Here is a 6,560-nt window from a genome sequence, read left to right on the forward strand (position 1 = left end):
TTCTTGACCGTGAACTAGTACAGACGCGTTCGAAACACATGCACTTATACAGCTTTGCGATACTTCAGCTGACCTTCAGAAAGAGGACCATTGTGGCTTTTACATTTGTCTTCTGCTAATCCATTTTTTTCTTTGAACGGTTCTCATAAGCAACTGCCCAACTGTAAGTGTCAGTCAATTATATGCACATGCGCAGATGACATGTTTAGATGAGCACATTGGTGCAGAGTGCTGTAGTGATGCTGTATATTTATTAGGGTTGCACAATAGATTATCATACAGGTTAGAATATGATTTTTTTATACATTTTTATTTATTTGTTTATTTTAATTGTGCTTACTCATTTATTCTATCTGACTCTCACTTAAAGCTAATCTAATGTTCATCATGATAATCTTTACAAACGAACACAACTAGAATTTTGAAGCCTAAATGCAGTTGCAGCTGTAAAAGTCTATAAATGAACTAGGCCTACACCTCGATTCAAAGGACTCAACATCTCCACCATTAAGCTCATGGCAACTCTTTAAGTTTCTTTTTTTTTTTTTATCCCTTTTTACGCTAAATAGTGATCAGAAACACAAGGAGGCTGTGAATGCGGATTAGTGACTTTGTCCAGGACAATAAATGTCATCATATATATTGATCTTGTGTTAACCACAGACCTTATTTCAGGCATTTAACCAAAAACCCGTTCAAAAAACCCATGTATTCAAGACAAAAGAACTGGAAGTGCTAAAATTAGTGTTGTCAAATGATTAATGGCATCCAAAATAAAAGTCTGTGTTTACATAATAGATGTGTGTGAACTGTGTTTATTTATTATGTATATATAAATGCAATCACATACATGTATATATTTATAAATAAATATCAAAATTTGATATAAAAATATAACATTTTCTTAAATATAAACATGCATGTGTGTGTCTATTCATATATTCAAAATAAATATACACAGTACACACCCATATATGTGACCCTGGACCACAAAACCAGTTTTAAGTCGCTGGGGTATATTTATAGCAATAGCCAAAAAATCCCCCCAAAAAAACACATTGTATGGGTCAAAATTATTGATTTTTCTTTTATGCCAAAAATCATTAGGATATTAAGTAAAGATCATGTTCCATGAATATATTTTGTAAATTTCCTACTGTAAATATATAAAAAAAAAAAATAAAAAAAAAAAATATATACATATATATATTAGTAATATGCATTGCTAAGAACTTCATTTGGACAACTTTAAAGGTGATTTTCTCAATATTTAGATTTTTTTTGCACCCTCCAATTCCAGATTTTCAAATAGTTGTATATCGGCCAAGTAAACACTAACTTTTATTTTGGATGCGATTAATCACGATTAATCGTTTGACAGCAGTAGCTAAAATGCTAACTCGTTTCCAGGTTTTAGCCTACAAAAATACTCTCATTTAAAAAAAAAACTGCACTCTGTAATCTGCAGATTTAAAAAAATTATGCTCACTATTATTATTATTATTACTTTAATATTTATTTCATTTTTTAAATTTAACTGTATGCCATTCACAAAATAGAGATTATTTTGTGTGCCAATTTATGGCATGCAACAGATTGATCCTGTATTTAATCGGGAACATTCCTTTTTTGCGCTATACATATGCTCATAAAGGAACATAAAATTATTCCCACGTAAAATAAAGTGTCCCAAAGAAGCACACGCCAGTGTTGGTAAAACTCATTTTCCTCTTTGCAGGTCTCGGTGTTACAGGCATCATAAGGATGAATGATTTATCCATAACCATCGCTCATTCTCTCTCTCACCTCCTGTATTACCAACAGGCCGCACTCTCATTAATATCTCTTAATGTTAGTGCCAGACACCTTGATTTACGCTGGGCATTTCCTGCCAACTAAAAGCAATAAAGGCACGAGGCATCTCTCACAGCACTCATCCACTGACACACCCAGAGATATACGGCCACACCGGATACACACTCCTCGACTCCCCCACCCATTGACTTATACGACTGATATTGACAGATTCATCCATACGGAAATGGCACGTCTCAAGCGCTCATCAGAGGATGGGATCAGGTGAAAAATGGGCGAAGGGAGGAATCCGGAGCACGAGGAGGAGGAAAATGGATCGTTGGGTGATTTTATATTTCTTTTAACACTCCCCATGCTGTCATCACTTCGACACTGATTGCAACCGATCACAAATTCAAATGTTATCATGAGTTCAACCAGCGTTGACCAGAGACTAAGGAGTAGGCTTGGTATTGAATGGTTTCCAGAAGACAGTGAGGATGCTTTGACATGGAAAATGCAAAAACAAGCCAGGCTTATCCATCACTACCTTTGATACATGGCATGATGTTACGGCTGTCTCCCGTCAGCAGGCTGGAAAAACACACATACACACGCAGATCTGTGAAGAGTTATCCATACGTCTCCCCTGAGTGTCTTTATGGGCATTAGTCTGCTGTGCCGCGCACCTGAGCAGACTGACTGACTAGCCAGGTCTGGTGACTGTCACAGTGAGGTGGATGGAAAAAAGATGTATATGAAACAGCACAACCTTCAAGGATATAGAATACTCATTGCACATCATGCATCAACCCTAATTTGGGTTAGAAAATGTATCAAATCATTATGGCTTTAAAATTTGATTGGATGAACCACATTTTAGGCTGTTGATATATTATCTAAAAAAGTCTCAAGGGGTTGTGCTTTACCTTTATAGGTTGATTTTTGGATTGATTTGATGACAAAATTGGGGCCTAATACTCGGTGGTGGAAAACTCCTATGATAAAAAAACACTAAGTGTTCAATAGTTCGATTTATTAATAATAATAACCTAGGGCTGGGCAAGTTAACGCGTTATTATCGTGTCAACGCATTGATTAACGCCGACATTTTATCGTGCGTTAACGCAGATTTTATTACTATGAAAGTCCGTTGCTCACTGGCTCTGAATACACATACAGACGAACCATGGGTCACAGGAGGGGTGGGATGTTGATCAGTACTGGCTTGGGATGGGTGTCATCACGCGTCTCAACCAATGAGAGCATTTGGGGTGGGCCTAAGACTGCAGCAGTGCTCAAGTGGAAAATAGGAAGTTTCCGATAGCACGTGAAGCGCTCTCGCTCAGCACAGTGGAGTGCATCGTTTTGTTTACTTTGTGGTTTATTATTTTGAGTCGTTTGGGATGCGGTAACATACACAGCCCTCTGACAATATATTGCTTTACAGATCTATCACTTTTGCCGCTCAGAAATGTACACGTAATCATGCTGCACGTATAAGAAGTTCAGCGCTCCGCTCACACTACATGCATACCGCGCCCGAGCCCAAGTGAACCGTGCTCTGGCCCACCTCTTCCAACCGAGCCAGGGCCGGCTAAACGAACCGCGATCACACTAGTCAAACGAACCGGGCTTTGGGGGGTCAGACGCGCTCGGGCATGGTTAAGATTGCCTAGTGTGATACACCCTTATTCTCCCGCACACACGAGTCTCTACCAACCCGCACCCGCCCATCAAGTGTTGTCCCGCGCCTCACTCTGCTGCATTGAGTCCCGCGATCGTGCAGGTCTCTACTGGGAAGGTGCCTGTTATGATGTTATGATCTAGGCTCTGGACTCTGAGCATAACTTGTTTTTCTATAATAAACTATAAAATATTTTCTATAAAAACATTAATGCCCTGGTAGTGGCAAATAGCGTTGGTTTTATATTTAATTTGATTACATTAATATTATAAGTTGAGATTTACAAGAAATATTTTAACTGCTACTATGTAAAAGGAATACTGCTGTAAAAAAAGCACCTTATTTGTTTAAAGTGTCTGCAAACCTAATGTTATTGCACTTTTGTTCATATAGCAGTAATTTTAAATGAAAAAAGTGCACAATACACTACTTTTGAATTAATTATTTAATTTTGTGCATAACAATGCGTTTAATCGTGATTAATCGTAGAAAACCATGAGATTAATCGTGATTTAAAAAATGTATTGTTGCCCAGCACTATAATAAACATTTATTTTTTGCCAAGAGGTTTAAGCCATCTGTATGCAGGTTGCACATTAATATAGCCCTTCCAATCACATTATAGCTCTGGAATTATTCTGATAATAATTACGCTATAAGGTGAGAGTGTCTGTTATACAGTGTAATCTTTATAGATTACAAAAATTTATATAGCTACTATTATAGCATTTATTATTTTTTTTAAGCAGTGCTCAAGTGGAAAATAGGAAGTTTCCGATAGCACGTGAAGCGCTCTCGCTCAGCACAGTGGAGTGCATCGTTTTGTTTACTTTGTGGTTTATTATTTTGAGTCGTTATTATTTTTTTTAAATGTCAGTTTTCAGTTTAATTTATTTTAAATTATTTTATTGTTTTTGTCATTTTATTAGCTTTTCCATTTAAGTCATTTTAATACTTCAACTTAAACATATCAGTTGTCAAGGCAACATTTCTAATTCTCTACATTGTCTAATTTCCTTTTTTTTTCATCTAATATTTATATTTTTTATAATTTCAGCTTCATTTCAAATACCGAAAATAGTTTTAAAGGGGTCATCTGATGCGACATGCACTTTTACAAGTTGTTTGAACTGAAATGTGTGTTGGCAGTGTGTGTACACAACTCTTTGCAAATTGCCTTTCCTAATAATGTGCTAATTAGCCAGTTTCACGATGAATGCGGCTAAAGTAAACAGTCTCTCAGATGCCTTGTCCAAATACCCACACTTGCAGTCTTTGCACTTGATCACTTGACTACTTCTATGACGTATTTCCTGTATTTGGTGAGGATGAAGACCACACGTGTGTGTACCACTTTTCATTACCTGATGGGACACACTTAGGCTATAGTGTTGTAAAAATGCAAGTGTTTACAGAGTTTTAATTTTTATTTTCAATACTTTGCATTTTAAAATAAACTTCTAAATGTCTGTTCAGTAGTCCCTATAACAAATGACAATTTAATTTTGTGGTGCTTATAATTAAGTGATAAAAAGCAGTTGCAAATGTTGTACAAAATAATTATCGCCACTACTCATTTGCACCAATAAACTATGTTCGCGCAAATAATTCGTGATCCAGCTTCACCTACAGAAGGAGTATAAGGTTTTTTTTAATGAATCTTTGCAAATTGCCTTTCCTAATAATGTGCTAATTAGCCAGTTTCACGATGAATGCGGCTAAAGTAAACAGTCTCTCAGATGCCTTGTCCAAATACCCACACTTGCAGTCTTTGCACTTGATCACTTGACTACTTCTATGACGTATTTCCTGTATTTGGTGAGGATGAAGACCACACGTGTGTGTACCACTTTTCATTACCTGATGGGACACGGGGTCAGCAGAGCTCATTTGCATTTAAAGGAACATGCAATAAAGCGGTTTGCTGTAGACAGAGCTGTTTTTGACAGGGTAAAAAGGGTGTTGTTTTACACTACTGTAACGCTTGCTTAAGCGCTTGTGGGTGTTTTCGGGGCTTAAACTGAATGTTTAGACAAATAAAACCCTTGAATACTGATGAGCTCTTTTTCCCCACTTTATTCTCTATTTACATCCTCCTCTCTTCTTTCCACCTTCCACCCAATCATAATAAAAGTCCTCATAACAACAGGCACAAAAATAAAATTGTTGAATTTTTAACTCTTACACTACCATTGATAAATTTTAACCAAACTATGTTACAGACTTTTCATTAAGACCCTAAAGAATCATATCAACTTGTGGAAAATGGGCATCCAATGACCCCTTTAATAGTTTTAGTTAATATCAACACTAGTCAATTTTAATACTAATTAAAAATTTTAATAATAGTTAAGTAATTTTAGTGTTTTCTCATTTCTTGTAGTTTTTCACTTTTAGTAATTTTAAACTTGTTTATATCAGTTATCAAGGCAACATTTCTAATTTTCTATATTTTCTAATTTCAAGTTGTTGATGTATTTTTCTAGGTTTCCCATCTAATATTTATATTTTTATAATTTCAGCTTAATTTCAAAGCTAAGGTAATTAAAAAAAAAACGTCCATTCATTAAAAAAAATGTTGATTCATTCTGAAATGAAGCAAGGTTGTAAACAAGGAAATGAATTATATATTATTAATTTGTCACCCTGTATTAAAATTAGGGCTGTGTATCACCAGCAAAGTTACGATACGATACGTATCACGATACAGATGCCACGATGCGATACATATCACGATACATGACTGCACTGAATTTCACCTCAGCAGAATTTAGTAAAACAGCTGTTTATTAAACACTGCATACTATAGTGCCATTTCTAACTATTGGCAGAGCAGGCAGTTGACCTCTGCATTATGAAGGGCCTCCAGAACTGTACCACAGTACAATATAGGTAATTGCATATGTTTCATGTTTACATTGTGCACTCCCCACCAGGTACAATATTCTGATTGTTTGCATCTTGTTTTTAAGTCCATAAATAATAATGTACTTGTTCTAATAAATGTATATTGTAATGTACTCATTCTGATATATTTAAAAAATAATTGACATTGCTGGTAGGTTATCATTGCACAAAT

Source organism: Sinocyclocheilus anshuiensis, unplaced genomic scaffold (genome assembly GCF_001515605.1).
Source record: "Sinocyclocheilus anshuiensis isolate Anshui unplaced genomic scaffold, SAMN03320099.WGS_v1.1 scaffold190, whole genome shotgun sequence".
Lineage (NCBI taxonomy): Eukaryota > Metazoa > Chordata > Actinopteri > Cypriniformes > Cyprinidae > Sinocyclocheilus > Sinocyclocheilus anshuiensis.